The 21,413-nt window shown below is 48.5% G+C and overlaps 1 protein-coding gene across 5 annotated transcripts in view; it reads left to right on the top strand.

Annotated features, from left to right (window-relative positions):
• Window positions 1–21,413, top strand: part of FRMD4B (FERM domain containing 4B) — a 124,455-nt gene that overhangs the window by 20,191 nt on the left and 82,851 nt on the right. The window contains exon 2 of one of the 5 annotated variants that reach the window (XM_030956392.1): window positions 12,977–13,198. The exons of the other annotated variants lie outside the window; for them this stretch is intronic. The gene's annotated coding sequence lies outside the window, so the exon portion shown is untranslated. The remainder of the gene's footprint in view (window positions 1–12,976; window positions 13,199–21,413) is intronic. 5 annotated transcript variants of the gene reach the window in all.

Here is a 21,413-nt window from a genome sequence, read left to right as displayed (position 1 = left end):
CCCCGATTCCATTGAAATTAAAAGGGAGAAGCTTTTGTTCCTTACAAAAAACAGGGAAAACTTCTTACTGTGGTGAGAGGAGCCTCGGGTGTGTAGGTGTTGTTTACATAATGCACCATATCAGGGTATCTGCTAAATCCAAAGTGGCATCCTCAGCTGCAGTCAGCCACCTTCTTTTCTGCTATAAATAATGAATCTATTTTTTGCTGCAAAAGTAGTCCCATTGGGGAAAACTGATCAAGGCCATTTGCAGGGTTTTGGAGCTTTTAATGTGTTTTCCAGCTGGGATGCTTTGTCTGCTGTGCTGGTCCTCAAGCTGAGCTGCTCTCAGTTGGTGTGACCCAGCCTCAGTGCAGTGTAGTCACCCTGTAAAGTTTGAGGGGCTTGGTTTGTGTCATATCTTGGGCTAAGGACTGGAGAAATCTGTGAGCAACTTCCCACCCATTGCTGCCAGCAGTAATCTGAAACACCCTCCCTTTGCCTGTGTCAGGTATGTTTTACTCTTTTAGGCTTGAATGGATCATTATCTTCTTGTAGTTTGATCTGTGAGGATTCACTGATTGTTTGTAAAGCAGTCTCTGATCTATTACTGAGATGAAATCATGTTTTCTTATAGCTGTGAAAATGCAACTCATATCGAGTTTTAAAGCAATAAGGCTTCTGTCAGGCAAGCTTTTCCTGACTCTGTTCTGAGGATAAATTACTTTTTAGGAGCATTCTGTTACACGGGGTCGTGTGGGTGGGAAGACTCACAACTCCGGTGCTACATCAGTCTGAGAAATTAGAGGTGCAGCAATTTTAAACAGTTCTTGCAGGGAAGGAGTGATGTTAGCTGGTGGCTCTTGCTGAAGGGCAGTTTGAGACCCTTTAGATGTCATTTAAGTGCCAGGTTTCATGTGAAAGGGTAGCAGGGGAGGGGAGGAGGTTGGGGCTGCAGCAAGAGGTGCTTCAACCTGGCAGTAGGTGAAGATTGCCTTGGAGCATTTTACTGATACTGCTGGAGACAGCAAAGCATGGCTTGAATGATCAGAAGCTCAACTGGCAAATTCAAATGAAAGGGAACTGTTTCTATTGGGTGTTGTGAACAACCTCAGCCAATAAATAATGGCTTTGTGGTCACAGAATGGTTTGGGTTGGAAGGAACATTAAGGTTCCAATGGACAGGGACGCCTTCCACTGTCCCAGGCTGCTCCAAGCCCTGTCCAGCCTGGCCTTGGGCACTGCCAGGGATCCCCACAGCTGCTCTGGACACTGTGCCAGGGCCTCAGCACCCTCACAGGGAAGAATTTCTTCTCCATATCCCCTCCAGCCCTGCCCTGTGTAAGTCAGAAGCCATTCCCTCCTGTCCTGTGCATCCCCTGCCCGGGAGGCTGCAGAGCAGTGCCATGTACTGTGCTTGCTCATGTTGGGGGTGCCATCACTTGTCCTGCTTTTCTCTTTTTCATTTGCTCTCCCACTCCAGCTCTGGGCTTTAAATACCTGCAACTGGAAAGGGATGGATTCTGATTAAAATAAACATGATACAGCAGTTAAGCATGTGATTATAGAATCTGCTCCCACCATTGGTAGGTGGGTTTAGACAAAAATGAGGGTGGGTAAAAGTGGAACCAATTTGTATTTTTAAAAAAAGTTCTCTTCAGGGCAGTAAATCAGTTTGTCACGTTTCTAAGTGCTTTGATTCAAGCAAAAGTTTCATTTTGGTGCCCTAAAATCAAAACAAAGCCAAAAATCACAAAACTGAATTAATTATCTTTGAGTTAAATCTTGCAAGTAATACTGTATAAACACTTGGATCCAAGGGGGATTACAGACAAATACTGAGCTGATGGAACAGTTTAGGGATGTTCTGAATTGCAAACCAGGCATTTAGAAAGCATTTCTGGAGCTGCACCCCTGGGCTGGGAGAGCATGGAGGGCAGGATGAGGCAGCTTAGGGCAAACAGCTGAGAAGAAATTGGACTTGGTTGAGCCTGGAGAGCCTGAATGAGAGAAAAGAGAATGGCTGAATGTCTCTGTAAGTCAGGCTTTACTCCCTGCTCCATTCTCAGGTGCTGCCAGTGATGTTTGCAGTGCCCCATTTGCTCAGGGGGGTTTGGGGTGTTTCTCCAGGAGCTGTGGCTGAGGGTGGGTGGAAGCTCTGCCTGCTCCTGGCACCAGTGATCTTGAGCAAACTTCTTTGTCCATGGATCTGTTTGCTCATCTGGGAAATGAGCATCAGCCACAGCAGGGAACTCAGATCAACTGATCATCAGGTGCTTGGGATGGAATTTACTTTGGATCATTCTTGAAATAGAGTGGGGTGTGAGATTCTGTGTTACTGTGGTGTGGCACGAATCACCTCACTGTGACAGCAGGGGAGGGGAAGGTGTTTTTTGTGATGAAGGAGAATAATTAGTGTATTGCATAGTTTTTAATGCTGTATCAGGACAGGTATCAAGTGTCAGATAGTTTCTTGTTCAAGACAAATGAGTTCTTTATCCTCTGTCTGTAATAAGACTACACATGATTAAATAATGGTTTCATTTCCCAAAGAACAGTTGATGAATCTAAAGTCTCTATCTTCCCTGTACAGGCACCTACACTGATTTAGTATTTGTTATAGAAATAATTTGAAATGCTACTTTGTTTTCTCAGCATTTTGGAGTCTTTCCTCTGTTTGAAATGCTTTGACTTCTCTGTTCTCATTTTTACCTGCTGTAACTAATGGTGCACACTCTCCCTGCACATTTCATTTTCGTGGATGATTTATTTACCAGTGACACTGCAGAGCCCTTGACATAGTAATTGCAATGATGTGATCATCCAAACATCAAAGGCAGGAGCCCCTGGTTTCTCATCTCCCTCATGCTGCTGCAGTCCTCCCACCTCTCCCTTTGTGCTCCCTCTTTGTTGCTTTAATCCTTTAGGAGAAGGAAAGAATTATGTCATAATTGGATGAGAACTGGGGAGTGCTGGAGCGGGTTTCTGTACGTGCCTGCCTCCCTGGCTGGCTTTGCTCAGAGGAGCCAAAATGCGCTTTGGGCTTTGCTGTCCCCGTGTCCCCTGCCTGAGCCAGCTTTAACTGCTGTGTCCCAGCAGAGATGGGCTGTGCACAGCTCAGGCCTCTCTGTCCTTGTCACCTCTGCTCTGTGGAGCCTGTCCCAGGCAGACGTGATGCTCTCCCTGGCTGTCACTGACTCTTCAGAGCAGTCCCAGTTCACTCCAGTGTGTGCAGTGATTGCTGCAAACCAGAACCTGAGTGTGCTGGATAACACAGCATCCTAGAAATGTTTCCTTTCCTATTTGCTCTCTTCTATCAAATAAGGAAATACATCTTGCAAGGAAGATGCTGGCAGGATGAAGCAGAATCAGAACAGGTTTCATTCAGCAGGAAGGAATTTTAATTTTAACTTTGAGGCTCTTTGGTCTGATTGGGGTTGAGGAGCTCATCTCTCCTACCAGTTGCTGTGGGGCTGGGCAGATGTTGCAGATGTTCAAAGAGAGAACTTTGCAATGCCAGTTCCCTCCCAGCTCTGCAGCCCCACTGCAGCTCCTGAGCTCAGTGGGAACCTGGGATGCTGCTGTCTGGAGAACAGGCTCCCCAGGAGCTGGGTTCTGGAAGAGGCCCCTCAGCAGGGAGCTAAATGTTAATGTGGGGGATTAAAGACTGCTTGGAAGGTGAAAGTCTGGCAGCAGTGTCTAAGTGCTAAATCACTGCTCAAGGCATGCTGGTTTCACCAATTCAGGCTGAGACCATTAATTAACTTGTTCTGTGAGTGTGCACATCTCATTTAAGCAGCTTTCTATTATTTGGGAGGAGTACAGAAGGGGAGAAAGTACTAGGAAATACATGATATTTCTTCATCTTTTGAAAAGCAGCTGGAAGCTCCAGTTCCTGCTGAGAGCAGAGTGGGGTGAATTCCCACTCCCAAGATAATGTACTCTGGGATTTGGAGGGACCAGCTGACCCAAGGCAATGCACTTAGCCCTTGGCACAAATTCTCTCTCTTCCCAGACTGCAGGAGCCAAGGCTGCTGCTGCTCCATTACATGCTAATAGTCTGAGAAATAAAATACAATTATTAGTTGAATTGTAAAATGGACCTAGAGCCTGAATCAGAAATTGCTTTCCAACAGCAACTGGAGCATACAGTAACAAAACAAAACCAAAAGAAAAAGAGGCAAAAGAAGGATTGCCGCAGGGTTTATTTATTTTATATGCTTAAGGACAGTGCAGTGGACTGTTTGGTAGAGGGGATGCAGCTCTGGATGAGGCTGGGATGTAGCTGTGCTCCAAGCTCTGGAAATGGCTTTTTGTGTGCATCCAGGTCTGTGCTTCACTTCCCTTATAATCAAGGAGTGGGGTCTGTGAGAAGATGGCAAAATCTATCAAGTTTAATGTGGTCTTCTGCATTGAAGAATCACTGTGTTCAGCCCAATACATGTCAAGTCCAGCACTCCAGCACTGCCATCCTGGAGCAGAATGGATTCTCTTGTCTGAATCTGGCTGTTGAGTGCTTCAAAACACCCAGCAAGTCCTGGGGCTGCATTGGGAGGTCTTATGGGCAAAGCTCCCCTCTCCCAGGGGATGACAGGAAGATGAGATGGGATGGGATGGAAGCAGGTCCAACATGGAAAAAGCCTGGGGCTTTCCTAAGTGCTGGTAGCTTTGCTGCAAATTTGGCTGTGGGTTATGTCCTTTTGTCTCTTAGTGAAGGTGGTGGGACACAGGGAGCAGCCAGCCTCTAATTGTTCCCCCGCAACAAGGAAGATTCTATTGGGAGACAACTGCCCCCAGTCTCTCCCAAAAGAAACCAGGCCAGGAGTGTTGAAGCTTGTCTGCAGAGCTGCAGGTCAGCATGGGCTCTGCTCTTCCCAGCATGGAATGCACAGTGGGGTGTGGAGGGGAGAGCATGTTTGGTTGTGAGGGTTTTGTTTATGCCAGAAGCTTGGCTGGGTGAAGGCAGATGGAAGTAATTTTCAGGGACAGGAGCCAGCTGACTGTTGCATCTTGATTCAGAACATCTATGGGCGAGCCAGTCCTTGGAGGAAGCTTTTACCCTAACCCCTGTCATTTAGTGGTTGTTCTGTGCCCTCAGAATGAGCTTTTCTGCTCCCTTACTCTCTGCCCATGGTGTTTTTAGATGCTGCTGCAACTCCAGCCCTTCCTGGTAATCACAGAATGACAGATCACAGATGATGGGGAATGATGATTTCCATGATGTTTGCAGCTCTTAAAGGGTTGTGGCCCTTTGCTTTTGATTTCTTTTCTTAAATCCTAAAGTCCAGACTCCTGGAGTGTTGATTCTGCAATAGCTGCTCTCCCTTTGGTTGGTGTGTGAATCTCAGGGCCGCTGAGGAGATGCTGGGAACAGGAACCTCAGAAGGCAGATGGAAAGAAGCCCAGATGATGATAACTGTATAATGCATTTCTCACTGCTTTATGCTGTCTTATCCCAGACAAAGCTTTATCTTTCATCCCATAATTATGTGATTCCCTGTAGGCAGCTTAAAGTGAGCTTTCCAAAGGTCGATAATTTTATCTATTAGATGCCTCCTATGATCTCTAAGTGCAGACATGGGTACTTGAAGGAAGGTTTCCAGGGCAAATTCCTGTAGTTTCAGTGAACTTCACTACGAGACTCAATTGCTTTGAGCCTGTTTAGCAGGATTGTCCACATTTGCATTTGTGATATGGTTGAGTAATTCACTGCTGGAGGGGGTTGCTTCCTCTGCCACCTTCCCTTTCAGCTTAAGCTTTGAATGCATTCCTCCAAGATCCTTTTCTTTTACCATACCTGTCCCAGAAAATGAGCAGAACCAACAGCTGGCATTTTTTGATATTTTGAACTTAATGGGCATTTAAAACAGGTCCAATATTTTTGGTTGTCATTTTCTTCTAGGTTGCATTATGTGTTATGGTTCATACTAAAGGAAAATAAATTTTCATAGGTGGTGAAGGTAATAGATGTTTTCCAGGCTGAATTGAGCTGCAGCTGTGTAGGACAACACTTGCAAAGAGTGGCTCAGCAATGTGATTCAGGGGCAGAGATCATTCAGAGCAGTGATTACAGAAGCCACATCCATTCATCCCTCAGTGCTGCCCATGCTGGTACGTGGCCTTTCCCTAAGGAAAGGGGAAAAGAGCAAACCTGTGAGCTGCAGGCTAAAGCAAACAGATAAGAAGCTTTGAAAACAGATGGGACTGTTGTGAATCCAATCCTGCAAGGGGGAGTGGAAGGCATTGGGGGCTGATATGCAAGGGGGATGACTCAGTGCTGTTGTCATCCAGGTCTCCTTCTTGCAGAATTAGTGATTATTGCCTGAGAACATCATTTATCAGAACCCAAACTGGAGACAGAAGTCTCTAACCTGAGACCCCTTGGCACAGGGTCATTTCTCCAGCAAGGTGCCCCTGACTCTGGCTCCAGGGCTCTGGCAGGGGAGCCCTCAGTGCTGCAAAGGGTCCTGCAGGCTCTCAGGGCTGGGCATTCACCAGCCCTGCTCCTTGGAAAATCACAAGCACCAGGAACCCTGTGGGATTGCATCAGGGATTCGTTTGGCTGCTGCGGAGATGAAGTGAAATTGTTGGATTCGTGTTTGGAGGGGAAAGTGCCTCTAATCCTGAAGTGCCTGATGCTGTGGGAGCCTGGGTGTGGAGTGTGCTGCCGGCTGAACCTCTGCACTCCTCTCAAAATGTTTTCCTTCCTTTTGCCCCAGTAACTGCGGGTTTGGGTGTGGTACCCTGCAGAGTGGCCCCTCATAGGGTACATGTGGATGAGGGACTCTACTGCCGTCTTCTCACAGTCCTGGTCGTGTCTGATGGGCTTTTAGGAACAGCTTCTCGTTTCTGAGTCTTTGCTAGATCTAATCTTTAGTACAGCCTCAGCTTTTACTTAACTACAGCACATGCTAACCAGTGCTTTGGTTAGAGTGCTTCTGGATGCAGAAATGTCAGAAAATTTCTTTTAAAATCGCCCCTACCAAAACCCCAAAAGAAATCACCCAACCCCTGCCCCTGGAGGTGTCACAGACCAGAAGAAATGAACCAACCTCCCCATTGCTGCACAGGTGCCTGGTGAGGAGGCACCACCTGGAGAATGTAACAGCCCCTGGCACACAGAGCAGTCACAGCTCTGCAGGGACAGGGATTCTTCCTCTCCTGGGGTAACATGGCCCAGGCTCCCAGCTGTGCTGTGTACCAAAACAGCCTCTTGAGAAATTGTGCTCAGCAGCTCCAGCCAAGCCCCTCCGTGCCTTGTGGGGCACTGCAGATTAGTGCTGGGGCAACATTGGGCTCTTCCCACAATCTCAGCCCTTTAATTAAAGCAACACGGAACAAAACAGGGAGAATTAGTTAAAAATAACAACTCTCAGAAGCACAGCTTGTCTTTTTGTTAGGCTTGTCCTCACTTTCTCTGCTGCTCTGATAAGGAGGATGTTCTCCCTCTGGGGTGGAGGGAATAAACTGGGATGGAACTCATTTGTTGGGGCATTATCTGTTAATTAATTTTGAACACTAATCCTGTTCCCCATACACTGTTTCTTTTTCTCTTGGTTTTAGAACGTAGAGCACAGTTCTGTTCAAGGAGAGGAGGGGCAGCTTTGCTGTATTACAGGAGGGGGCACCTTGTCTTGTCCCCTTGTCCCCAGGGCTGGGGGGGGGTTTCCCTAGCCCTGTGCTGCTGCTCACCTTTGGGAAGGTGGGAGCTTTCCCAGGAGCCCACCCAGAACAGGGAGAACTTAAAATTCACCTCAAAGGATGCCCTGAGCCTCTCCTGGTGTGAGTCCCCCCAGGGCAGGGTGGAGGGGCTTGTCACCCTGGTTTTTTAAGATTTTCTAGGCCTTCTGATGTTGACATTCTTGTGGTGAACTTTCTCAGAAACTTTCTGTAAATAACTGATTGTTTTGTCTCCCTTTATGGAGGAGGAGAAAATTGATGGACTGTTGGTTTGACCAGTGTCATTGGAGAGGTGGCACTGTCACTTCCAATCCGCTGTCACTTTTGGAAAACTATAAATGTTGGAGTCAGAAAATAACCTCTTTTTTCTTCCTTCACCTTGAGAATGGTGGTGTGCTTGTGTTCTTTCGTGTCCAATAGTGACAGGGGCTGATCCAGTGAATCCCAGTGGAGCTGGCACTGCTGGGTGGGGATTTCCCCCCCCAGTGGGTCAGGAGCCCCCTGCCAGTGCCAGCAGTGCCTGTGCTCCTGCACTGGGCAGGAAGGCACTGCCAGAAAATTATTTGAGTTGAGGAAAAAGAAAATTATACATAATCTTTTTTTTTTTTTCCTATACATTTCTCTTTTTAGAATAATCTGAAAGAATATTTGAGCCTCTGGACAATATGAGCTGGTTTCCTTTTTGAACCCAGTCTTCTGATGGAAGACATTCTGGTTTTAAGTGGTCTCTTTAATCTGATGGGAAGTTTGCCATTCAAACAGGGGGAAATGTGGGCTCTCTTTAATCTTTTTTGATTAAGTGATAATATTTTTTTTCCTATTCTTTTTAGTCCTTTCTCTGGCTCAGCAGTTACTCCTGGCTGCCCTTGCATCCTGCTCATTTAGCTTTGCCTAGTCTTTCAAAATCAATATGTGCTGCTAAATTACTGGAGTTGGAGAACAAATTAAAAAAAAATAAATCCAATATGAGGTTTTGGCATGTAAGGCTTTATAAAGTCCTAGGATGGTCTTTAATACAAGCCATCTTGTTTTCTCATTTCTGGTGTATACATAAGAGTCCATAAGTGAAAATCCCTGTTCAAGGAAAGGGGTAATAATATTCAGCAGTCCTGGAGAAGGGCTGGTTCTTCATTCTGTCCAAGTTTCTAAGCTGCTGCAGGTGTCTCAGGCAGTGACTTCATGTGCTGCCCTGCAGATCCTTTCCCACTTTGTAGTAACAGAGTGAAGGGTGACCTCTGTCCTGGCATCTTGCTTGGAGTTCAGGTGGATTAAGGGACAGACTGGACAAAATGTGTATGAAACAAATTCCAGCTTGCCAGTGTGCTCTTAGAATACACAGGGCAGGAAAACATTAATTACATGCTGGCTATGGGCAAGACTGATTTCTCACAGGAGAATTCTTGGATATGGTTTGTTGCACTCCCTAAAGCAAGGACACATTTGGGATCTGGAATTGGGACCACGGTGGCCTTGAAGAGCTGAGAACAACTTACAAGGAGGAAAATTGTCCTTTTCTTAAAAAAAAAGTTGTTTTTAGCAGTATATCTTTAATTATGTTCCTTTCTAGCCCAAGACCAATTTTCTTCTAAGAGAGATCAATTTACGAAGACTTTTATCTCTAATAGAACTGAATTTGGTTGGTTAAAACGTGGAGCAGAACTGACTGAAGGGCAGGCCCTGCTGAGATGGGGTCACCCATGGGGCTGTGCTGGGTTCTGGCCCCTCCAGAACCCCCTGTTGGCACTGGAGGGGCCGACCCAGCCTGGGAAGGCTCCAGGAAGTTTTGGCTCAGATTGCTGATCAGGAAAGGGTCCCCTGGGAATATCTGATCTGTTCAGCTATTGTTCTAAGCAAACCAGTCGCAGTGGAGGTTATTAAATCCTGGTAAGAACTTACACTGTCTGCCTTAAATCCCTATTCCCATGGTATTTCCATCTAGGACGAGGTATTGTTGCCATACAAAGGCAATTACACCCTGGTAAGCATTTACTGTGAGCACCTAAAATGCAGAGCAGCTCTCCCAGCTCTGGGGTTTGATCTCACTGTTTCTGGCATGAAGGAATTCAGCTGCTGAGGTCCTGGGTATTCCCATGGGAAAGGGGAACTTTCCTGTGCCGCTGTTTGTTCATTGATTTATATTTGTCTGGTGTATATCAAACAAAATTAGGGCCTGGATTTTTGTTTGTTTGGATGTTTTCTTTGGGTTTTTTTTGGGTTTTTATTGTGTTTTTGGTTGTTGTTGTTGTTTTTGGGGGGTGTGTGTGTATTGCTGGGATTCTTAATGAATTTGTGTTTCCCCTCTGTAGGTAGCCAAATAACTCTCTGCCTCTTTCTCCTGGCGTTGTGGAGACAAATTCAGAGGTTCTGCTGAAAAACCTGTATTGTTCAGTAAATATTAGCACTTTCATGGGGAAAACCATCAAAAGCTGGGTTTAATACTGGAGCTGGTGAGAGGATTTGAGCAGCCAGGGCGCTGGGGGCAAGGGATGTGCCTCTGAGAGTCCCTGTCAGAGCCACACCACAGGCACAGAACAGTTAGTAAAGTATTTTATTAACAGTTAATAAAGTATTTTATTAACAGTTAATAAAGTATTTAATTAACTGGCCCTCAGTATTTATTATAAATGAAATATATTTATTCCTCCCTCATCCCACTGTCCCTCCTGAAATCGCTCAGTGCCTTTGTGCTGAGCTCTCGGAGCTGCAGAGGTTTGGTGCTGGCTGCCCTCTAGTGAGGCACTGCCCAGCAGGAATAAATGAATAAATCAATAAATGAATGAATAAATGCAGAGATCCCTGCCCGGCCATCCTGCTCTCCATCCGCGGCATCCCCGAGTTCTTGATCCATTTCTAGAACCTCAGCCTGGTCCTGCTCTGCCTTCCCGGTGGGAATCTGCTCTCAGCCCATTAGTGGGTGTTAAATAAGAGGGGAAAATTCGATTTTCCTCAAGAGCATCACTGCAGGGGGTGCAGGGTGTCTGTGGGGATATGGTATACATATAATAAAATGTAATAAAGTTGTGGGGAGCCTTTGGACGGCTGGGGCAGTGTGTGCCCTGTGCTGGGAGCCCCCTGTTCTGTCGGTGTGCTGGCATCCCTCTGTGCCAGCCACACCACTGGGAAAGGTTTTGCTTGTGTCCATAGGGCTGAAATACCTCGGGATGGGCTTTTTTAAAAATCCTGTATTTCTCTGGCTGTTTGTACATTGTAGTAATCGTGGTGTGGGGAGGGTGCAGTCCCGCCATCATCATGATCATTGTGATCACTGGGTTAAAAATGCAGTTTTTGAGGGGAGGCTGGCAACCCTGGAGTCCTTGGGGGCAGCTCCCCTAGGCTTGAGTTTTATGTGTGAGGGCCCCCAAAACTGTAATCCATGCATGCTGCAGCTGCTGAGGAGAAAAGCCGGGCAGAGCAGGAGATTTTGGCAGTGCTGGGTGTTTTTAATGCTGGAGCTGCCCTCTGTAAGAGCAGGTGTGTGGATGCAGGAGGGGAGCCCAGCAGAATTCACCCAGGAGGGGAATTGGACAGATTCCTTGTGTAAAGGCAGGCTTCAAACACTCACCAGAGCCCTGGGCCATGGAGAGACCGGTCCTGCTGCTGCTTTTTGGGGATACCCAAGGGCTGCAGGAAGGGAGATTGGGTAAACAGGGTTAGAAGAGCTTAGTCAGGATGTGTTTGTTTAAAGGATCTGCTTCGGCCTGACTTGTAATTTGGTAACAAGTGTGTTTCTGCTCCTTGGAAACATTTAATTCATTAGCCTAATGGAGGGGAGGATTATGCAGAGGTGAACCTAAAAGATGCTAAGCAAGGAGGGGTTTGCATTGGGCTGAGCCAAGGCCTTCAGCAGGAGTGGCTGCTGGGCTGGGGGACACGGGAATGTCACCATGGAGCTGTGCTGTGCTGTGCCAGGGTCTTGGCTGTGTCCCTGGTGTTTTGTGTAATCCCTGTCTGCTGTTGCAGGCTGGGACATGGAGGCTGCTCTGTGTGACTGTGGGTAAAAATCTGGAAAAATGTTTCCATTTAGGATGCGTGAGATTTTTGCAAGGGAAAATAGATATTCTGCCTTGTAGTGTCCCATCAAGACACCGCAAAAATAGTGAAAGAATGAAAAGGATGAAATCCATACATGGTGTATAAAACTGAGGATGGAGAACTGTGAGGATAAATTGATTTGGTTTCTCCCAGCAGAGCAGCCCAGCAACAGCCCAGAAGTGCACTCTGGCACAGATGCTTTAAATCCTGAATGTCAGAATCTCCAAGTGGAGCTTTCTGGATGCTGTGGGCAGGGCAGTGGCTCCTTTGGGGGTGCTGATTTTGCACACTCCTCTGGGATGATCAGTGATGAAGCAGGTGAATCTCTCCCCAAAAAGGGCTCTACCAGAGGGCTGAAATGCAGCAAAGCACAGGCACTAACAGTGCTGCAGTGATGAAAAATGAGGTGTCCAGTGACTTCTCCCTTGGAAATAATTTTTTTGGGAGAAATGAGAAAAAGCATCCCAAGATCTGAGCTCGTTGGGGCTCTCTTGAAGAACTGAAGTGAGATTTTGTTTCTGATGGCATCAAGGGGGAATCCCCCAGCCACAGGTGGGCCAGTGGCTCCTGTGGCAGGCTGGCTTGGCTGGAATCAGCCTTTCCCTTGGCTCTCTGCTGGCTCAGAGCTGTTCTGGTGCATTTGTGTGGTGCATCCCTTAGGCAACAAAGCAGCTGCTGAAACCTGCAGCCATGGGAGTTCAGATATTCAAGGTACAAGGAGAGTAGAACAGGTTGTACTTCCAGATCAGCTGGACCTTTTTGAAGCATTGATGGATCCTCTGCTTTCCTTCCATGGGAGATGAGGGCAGGTTGTTTGTGAAGTGATGCTATTGTCTTGATTTCTTACAGCCTGGGACATAGATGGGGCTGGAGGGAAGAGAAGTGGAAACAAGACTCCCCATTCCTGACTGAACAATAAAATTAGGGCTGTAGAAGAGGAGGTGCTTATATGTAAAACAAAATCTGGGAGGAGAAAGGATTTGTTTTGCTACAACTTTGGCATTGAAATTCTAGATCTTGTTTTGGCCTTATTTCAGTCGTCAGATAACCTCTTTGAAAGTAATTAGGTGAAAGTCTTAAATCCTACAAAACCACTTGATTTTTTTTGGGTTTGATTTTTGGGGTTGTTTTTTTTGGTTTTTTTTGTTTTTTTGTTCCCAAGCTGGGGCAGGAGTTGAACACATGACTTCCACACCTCCCGTGCCGAGCTGGCCCTGAGCAGAGGCAGCAACAGGCTGAACCAGTTTGCTCCTTGCTTTGTGTGCTGACAGGCGCTCTCCTGCAGGAATTCCCCTGCCTGCAGCCACCGGCTCGGTGCCCTGGTGCGTGCCCAGAGCCTCTGGCCAGCGACAGCCACCCGGGCAAGGCTGTGCAGAAGAGCCAGCACGAGGTGGGGGCACTGACAGGAGCATCAGGACACGGATCCGGGAGTTTTATGGCGTGTGGCAGACGGTGAGGAGTGCAAGCAGCTTTTCCTTCCAGGAGGTGCCTGACTCCTGAGGCTCAGGTGAGAGCAGCTTCTTTGAGCTGATGTTAATTGAACCTGGGGGTTGTTACCGCCGTAGGAGTTGGGGGGATGCGGCTGGTGGAGGTGCTCCTGGAGCTTGGGGCAGAAGGGACAGAGCATGAAGGGTGTTCAGAGGGTTCTCCCGGGTTTATTTTGGGTGTTGCTCTTGGCAGACCTGCTCCTGGTGATGCTGGGCTGGCTGGTGGCTCAGCTGGCCATGTGGACACGATGTTGCCCATGGGTTTGAGGGGACGGAGGCTCCCAGCGCCAGGACACTTTGTGCTGCTCCGGCTGCCGAGGGCTCTGCTCCCCTTGCTGAGCACAGAGCCCCACCAGCTGCTCTGCAGGGAGAACAGCAGCGATTTGGGTCCACTTGGAGCTTGGGCTCTGCTCTGTTGCCTGCCGGTCTGTCCAGCAGCAGCTCAGGGGAGCTGCAGATGGGCTCTGCACCCCCAGCACCGGGGCTTGGCACCCCCTGAGCTCCCCCTGGGGACTGTCACCCTTGGGGTCAGCTCTGTGCTGGGCTCCCTGGTGCTGTGGTCGCTGTTTGAGATGTGAAACCCTGGCACACAGCAGACTGGGAGCTGCCTGAGTGACATCTGAGGCTTTCACAAGCACTTGTGTACAAGTCCCTTGAATTTCAATCTAAAGATGTGGAACTCTTGGCTGCTTTTCTCCTTCTCCTTAATCATAGTGGAAAATTTGCAGCAACCCCCGGAATATTTAGAAGAGAAACTGCTGATGTAAATGTGCTCTGGCACAAGGCACAAACAGCTGGAAAATGTGCCTTCCCCTGCAATATGTTAAGGATGTGTAGCACCATCAAGGGCTATTCACTGGAGCTGGCTCTGTGAGCCTGTGACAGAAAATAAATGTTCTGTCCCCACCTTGCAGTGGGTTGTGTCCCCACTGGGCAGTGGGCAGGTGACAGATCCCTTTCTCTTGTGACAGATGCTCTGCCCAACAGCTCAGCTCTGCCTTGGGAGGGCTGTGGGAGTAAATCCCGGCAATGGAAGCTGGCAGCAAGCAGATTGGGAAACAGATGGTGCTGTGCTGCAATTTTACCTGCTGTAGGGCCAGTGCATCACTCAGCAATATAGAAGCAGGAGTTGCAGTCCCGTGGCTGCTGTGCTCTTGGTAGGGGGAGGAATTATTTGATTTAACATTCAGCACCAGGGGAAGGGGGAAAGGATGTTAAGTGGAACTCTTTTTATATTTTCTTTAACTCCCTGAGGATTTGAAAATGTAGCACCAGCTAGATTTGTTTTTGAAGCCCAGAATTTATTTTCCCCTCCTGTGTGAATGTTAGCTGTGTGCTGAAGGAGCTTGCTGTCTGTGCAGAAGGGACAGACATCCATCCCCATGTCCCTGCCAAGGCCATGGAGTGCCTGGGGAGGGTGGCAAGGACAGGGCTGTGATGGGGGGGACAGTCCCCTCTGCCTGTGCCCCCAAGGAGCAATGACACTGTCTCTGCAGGCAGCCCGTGGGACATTTGAGCCCCTTTCAGCCTTCAGCTGTGCTTTCCCCTCTGAAACACCAGTCCTGGAGTTGTTCCCACCCAAAAGCTCCTACCTGCCTTGAGGAACAGGTATATGGGGAGGAGGGAATGAAACTGGGAGTAGGGGTGCAGTCAGAAGTAGCTGGAAGTTCTCCTTCCTCCTGATGTGGAACTGTAGGGAGAGGAGGACCAGGTGGGCTGGATGTGCCCTGTCCCCCTCCAGCCACGTGCTCAGGATGGGAGGTGGGTTTCTGGGAGCATCCTCCAGCACCAGCTGGGCAGGACAGAGTGACCTGCTCAGACAGGCAGGCCAAGGGCCCTCTGTGCTCCCATTTTGCCCATTAATGTCAATGAGAACAGCAGACTTTAAAAAAAAAAGTCAGTTTGATCCTCTGACCTCTGCAAGGGCCTAATATAAGCACCCCAGCTCCACTTCCAAGCATCCTCTTCCTGCTCCAAATGGCTTCCTTTTTCCTTGGCTAAGGTCTCATGTCCTCTCCAAGGAGGAAGGGGAAAGCACATTATAATTCTGCAGTCTTGGCAAGTGAGGAATCACACCCATGCAAACAAATAGCCGCTAATTAGGGCCATGAAAAGCTGATTGAATCACAGCTCTGATAATGGCAAGGGCAGTTTTCAAGTCTGCTTTACATCCCAAGGGGGCAGGGGGAGGGAAGCAAAGGGATTTCTTCTTTTAGGAAGCCATTTTAGCCCCTCTTATCCATTAATTTAAAAATTTCTCTGCCAACAGGTACTACTCAGTGCTCAGTTTGCATTGTTTCCATTGGAAGTGAGGGGGGAACTGAAGTTATTGCCTGGGATAATTGTTAACAAATGCAGAATTCTCATTTGTGCCCGTTAGAGCAGGAATAACTTCAAAAGTGTATGAATGGTCTCAGATTGACCCCCATTGGGGAGTTCATGCTGTTGCAGGATGGCCAAAGAGAGATTAGGGAACTGTGGGGAGCCTGGTTGGGCTAAAGCCCCACTCTCAGCAAGTCTGCTCTGCTTCCCTTTTTGCCAAGGTGATGAGGAGGGAAAAGCTAAAAGGAGTTAAAAACCAGAAGAAAACACTGGATCTGAAGTATATTGAGTTGTAACAGCCTGTTTTGTCAACAGTCCTTTGGCAAAATGGGAGAATGGGCTTTACAATTGCCTCTCCCCTTCTGTTCTCCCCAGTGAGCTACAAAATGAGTGACTGAGCTGTGGGCTGAGATGACACCCCTGCCTCTGCACCCTTTCCTCACCCTCCATAAGTGCTGGGATAAGTAAAAAACCCAGTTTTTCCTGTGGTTTTGGCCATGGCCACCAGCTGTGGGGACAGAGGTTGTTGGGGCTGTGAGGAGGGGGGGGCGTGGGACAGGGCGCCCACTCTCCACCCTTTTTCCTGCACAGTGAGCTCTGTGTGGTCCCTGGCGGGAGGGCTCTGGTTTTTTTTGCAGTGAGTGTGTGCCCCTGAGCTGTGGGACAGGGCTTTGTGCCCACTCCTCACCCTGTTTCCTGCACAGTGAGCTCTGTGTGTGCCCTCCCCTGGCAGGGACAGGGCTCCGTGCCCACTCCTCACCCTGTTTCCTGCAGGGTGAGGTCCTGCTGACCTCAAAGGGCTGCCACAGCCCCCATGGCCACCCCAGCTGTCCCCTCAGCCTTTCCCTCCCTCTTCCTCTCTCATTGTTTGTGTTTCTGACATTTCCCCACGTCACTGCTCCCACCCTGCAGCGTCTGGTAGCGCCGCTGGCATCAGGCCTTTCTCTTGGGGATTCCCTCATAAAAAAGAGGGAAAAATTGCATCAGGACTTGAGGCTTTCAAAGGAGGTTTGCTCAGTCTAAGCTTGACCTGTCTTGGTGAGAAGAACTTGGAATTTCTGTAGCATCAGTGCAGAATTCTTGTCCAACTCCTGAAAGCTCCTGGGCAAACATGAGGGTGGCAGCTGGGGGGGGACTGAGCTGTGGTGGCTCCAGAAGGAACTTTGAAGCACAGAAGCAGAATTCAGGTTTTTGGTGCAGATCTTGTGGGCCACAGGGACATCAGCAAGGGATTCATGACCTGTATGAGTTCCTGGGGCTGTGTAGAAAAAAAGTAATTATATAAGTATATTTAATATATACCTATATTAAATAAGTGTATTTAATATAAGGGTGGCTTGAATAGCTTGGGTGGCTTGAATAGCTGTTGACTGCAGAATGCCTGCTGGGGCTGAGGAGAGCAGAACAACAGTGGCAGGAGGAGCTGCAGGAGGTGAAGAGTCCCCACTGGGGTCAGTGTGTTTGTTGGTGGGGCAGCTCATGGGGCTCCCAAGGCATGCCCAGCCTCCCCAGGAGCCTATTGAGGGCAGCTGGAGGCTTTCCACTGCTCTCAATGGGCTTTGGATCGAGCCCATGGCATGCTGCTTGTTTGTTTTGGATGCCTTGTGAGGGTGAAAACATCCTTTCAATGGCTGCTCTTTCTCCTTCTCCTTTGCATCAGCTGCTCCTTGCACCCCACAGCCACGGAGTGACCCCTCTTTGGGAAAATGCCATGAGCTGCTCAGCTTGTTTCCTTCTCCACAGCCAAATTCAGCCACCCTAAAGCCAGGCTCACCTTCGAGAGATGTTTTACACCAGAGCTCATCTGGTCTCACAACAAAACATCTCAACCTGCCTCCTTTCAAATTTTAGATGGTTATTGCCCATTTATTTGTCCAGAGCTGGCAAATGAGCACTGTACAGGTACTTTGTTAATAAAATGAGGCGCTAATTGTTGTAGCAATACATGAGACATTGTGAAATGTTGTTTTTGTGTTTCCTAGCTCTGGATTGCAGCAGACCTGTGTTCACAGAAAACATCAGTCCATAGCACCAAAAGTGTGCTGGCAATTTATTACATGGACTTACAGTACTAATTTATTTTTGCATCTTCTATTAACAAGTGCTCTCTCTTTCCCCTGGTTAGTGGTTCTCCCCTGGCTGGGAAAATGCACAGCTCTGCCTCAAAGGATCTGAGCTGACCTCACCTAGAGCAGGTGCAACAAGATCTGTTGTCTTCAGGTTGTGGAGGCTCAAATCCCAGATAAAAATGTCCACAGGACCGTTCTCTTGGGCATGCTGGAGTGGTGGGGCTGGGGCCTGGGGGAGCTGAAGTGGATGTCGCTGTAGGACACGAAAGAACACGAGCGCGCACTGCTGCTCTCAAGGCGAGGGAAAAAGGGAACTTTATTTTCTAACTCCAACATTTATAGTTTTCTAAAAGTGACAGTGGATTGGAGGGTGACAGTGCCACCTCTCCAGTGACACTGGACAAACCAACAGTCCATCAAATTTCTCCTCTTCCATAAAGGAATGCAAAACGATGAGTTATTTACAGAAAGTGTGTGAGAAAGTTCGCTACAAGAATGTCAACATCAGAAGGCTTAGAAAATCTTAAAAAACCAGGGCGACAAAGTGAGTGCTGGTGCCGTTGGGAGAGCATCACCTGTGCTGCTGCCCTCATCCCTGCCAGCCAGCAGCCCTGGGATGGGCTACTTTAAATAAGGATTTTGATGGTATCAGCATTGGTGCTCTGCTGTGCCAGATGCCGAATGGACACAGAAGTGAATCCTGCTCTGCTGGGTTTGTGGCCTGGAACTGGAGATGGGATGAAGAAGCACAAAGGCATCCAAGATGTTGTCTTGGTTCGTGTCTGATGGAGTGCAGTGATCTGAGCTCTGTCATCTGCTACATGGGGAAGGGCAAGTCCTTTCCTGGGTGCACCTTCCCTGGGCTAGGCATGACCCATAAAGTCTGATCAAGGGCAGAGCATTGCTCTGAGTCATGATTTTTCTGGAGGCTACAGCATCCTGAGTTACTCATCCTAAGAGAATGAATGCACTGAGGATATAATTACAAGAGTTGGATATCACTTATTGTCACTCTTTAAAAGATTCTTGTCAGGAAGCTGGTAGGTTTGGGCTCTTATTTTTGCCTCTGTGTCCATATATATCATGCAGAATGCTGAAACTTTACTAGTTTCATTTATGCTTCCTCTTACAGAGCTGTAGATCTCTGCCCAGTATTTAGGTTGTGCACTAATTCTGCCCCATTTGCCACAGATTAACGAGGCTATAAAATAATCATAAAGCTGGGGCAGCCCTGCTTTTCCACGCTCCTCACGTACTTCTATCTGCTGTGAAATACTTCATCCAGCAGTAATTACCTGGCTTCTCCAAGCTCCCTTTAATGCTCAAAATGAAGGAGACGCTGCTGCCCCATGTTTGTCTGGGACATTAGCAGGGCAGTGGCAGCATCCCAGGTGGTGCCTGGGGGAAGCTGGGCAGGTGTGGCACCTCTTGGGGAGCACGGTGTCCCCCTGAGTGACCAGAGCTGGGGAGGAGCCCCTCCTGCAGCCAGGGGCAAACCGGTGGGGCTGGATGTGTCACCTGCCTGGAACCCTGCAGACTTGGGACCTGCCACGTCTCTGATAAGACCCTGAAGCACTTCATGGCTCCAGTGAGGTGATGGGCAGAGGAGTGTCCAGCCACAGAGAGGGACCTGGCACTGCTCCAGCTGCTGCAGCAGGGCTGGCTGGGAGGTGAAGGGACTGGGCTGACTCACCTGAATAACTGGGCACAGGAGGTAGGTATTTTGTCAGCATGGTGTGCGAGTGCACAGAAGATGTTACAGTTTTGCCTCCAAAACTAGGATGCTGCAAGTATTTTGTGCACTTTGTTACTCCCCCCTGACAGTTTGGGGGAGGTAGAGGTACAAGACTACTGAGATTGGAGGTGCAGAGGGCGTTTGTCTCTTTCTATAATTTATTTTCATGGGGTGTGATAACTGCTTGCCCTTTGCTCTGCAGGGTCTCAGTCCCTCTTTGGAGGCTCCTGTCCCCTCTCAGGCTTGGGGACCATCTCTGAGGGCTGGCATTGGGGTAGGAGGCACAGCACAGCCTGCATGGGAGTGAGAGTGACCTGCTGCTGGGCTGGGACCTAGTTAGGAAACAGTGAGGTGAGATCAGCACCTTCTGGTAGGTGAAATCAGCAGCTTGGAGAGGAATTGCTTTTCCTGCCTCAGCTTGCAAAGGCAGCCACAGTCTCTCCCCCCTGTGCTGTCACTTCCCCTGGATGCTTCCCAGGAGGACAGCCCTGGGCTGGGGGTGGGGGTGTCCTCCCTCTCACAGGGGCTGGTGGGGCTGAATCATTTCCTCTGGCAGCTCTGTCTCCGGGAGGCTCTGGGTGAAGCCCTCTCTGTTGGTGGTGCCAATCTCTGCAGCTCTGAGGATGCTCCACGTTTCCACCCTGTGCCATTTGATCTCTGGTTTCCTCCAGATGTGACCTGGGAGTAGAACCAAGAGCAGGATGGTTTCCCATGTCACTGGTGATGACTGTCCCCTCCTGAAGGAGCTTTCCTTGAGAAGGAAGCCCTTCCCACCAAGCAGAGAACAAGAGGGTGGTTTTCCAGGCTCCTGCCCCATCCTGGAGCAGGGCAGGCAGTGTCACATCCTGAGCTGTGTCCCTGGGCAGGTCTTTGTGCCCACAGAGGTGCAGACAGTGCTGCTGGTGGCTGGGTAGGTGTCAGCCTCCCTGCTGGTCCCCATCCTGCTCTGCTGGCCATCACCATGCAGCTGAGAAAGGACAGAAACCTGTATTTAGAAAGCATTCACAGGCTCTGTTGTTGTGTGATAGGGACAAACCCGCTTTCAACTGGAGATCAAACTCTCTTCTCCCATTTCCTCATCCTTCTTTCCCCACAGGTCTGGTGCTTCTCCCTGCTAGCTCTCTTTTTGTTACAAACTGACTTTGAGGCTGTAAAGTTCTCCCACCTTAGAAATAAAAATTTAAAATTTTAAATTACAAAAATTTAAATTTCTAAACATGCAAATACAATTTGTGTGTAGGTGTGTTAATAGTGACCTGCATTAAGGTCCTGCTCCCTGCTGCCAGATGTCACGTAGCCTCCTCGAGCATCCCCACCTGATGTGGGGTGTTTGGACACGTGAGGTTTCACTGCAGCCAGTGGAGCTGTGCTAAATTACAGCCCTGCTGCACTGGCCACAGGGTATGGAGGGACTGGGCTTGTGATCTGAGAACTGGGTGATGTTGTTCTGCTGGTGATAGCGTGGCAGTGCAAGGTGATAAACCCCGACTCGTGAAACTGGAGCATCTGCTGCTTGTTTTGAACCTGACCTGATTTTGTAGTTCTGGGTATGGCAGGTATGAAATTTGCTGTTTGAGGAATCAGACAGCAGCTGCTTAATCATTTATAAAGTTAAAAGACTGTGGCGCTTCATTTCTGATGTGAAGTGCTAATTAGTTTACTGTGGAATCCAGACTGCAGGAAATTTGTGTTTCTGGCACAGTGGCTGTTCATCTTTAAAAATGTTTTCATCACGGTGTTGTGTTTATATTATTAGTGTAGAGCAACATAGTGCAGCCCAGGCTCTGTGAGAGGAGGGAAAACAGCAGCACCTCCTTGAGAAATATGTAAGGCTGCTGTTAAATAAGCTTCTCAGAGGCTGTGCCTCACCCAGAGAGGAGAGCATTAGGCATCAGCCTCCCTCTGGAGCTGTGGATCATTTTGGGTGTAGTTGTGGCTTTCGGCTACATCAGGCCCTTGACACAGGTGCAGTTCAGTGGGCAAAAGCTGGGAATTGAAATTCCTGCTGTAGAAGCTGATAAATAAATAGCTGCACTGGATGCTGTTGTTAGCCTTAAAGAAATGTAGCATGACCCTTTCATTCTTTCTAAATTAAATTTTGATAATGTG

This window comes from Camarhynchus parvulus, chromosome 12 (genome assembly GCF_901933205.1).
Source record: "Camarhynchus parvulus chromosome 12, STF_HiC, whole genome shotgun sequence".
Taxonomy (NCBI): domain Eukaryota; kingdom Metazoa; phylum Chordata; class Aves; order Passeriformes; family Thraupidae; genus Camarhynchus; species Camarhynchus parvulus.
The sequence above is the reverse complement of the archived record's forward strand: the minus strand, read 5'-3'. Positions and strand labels throughout refer to the sequence as shown.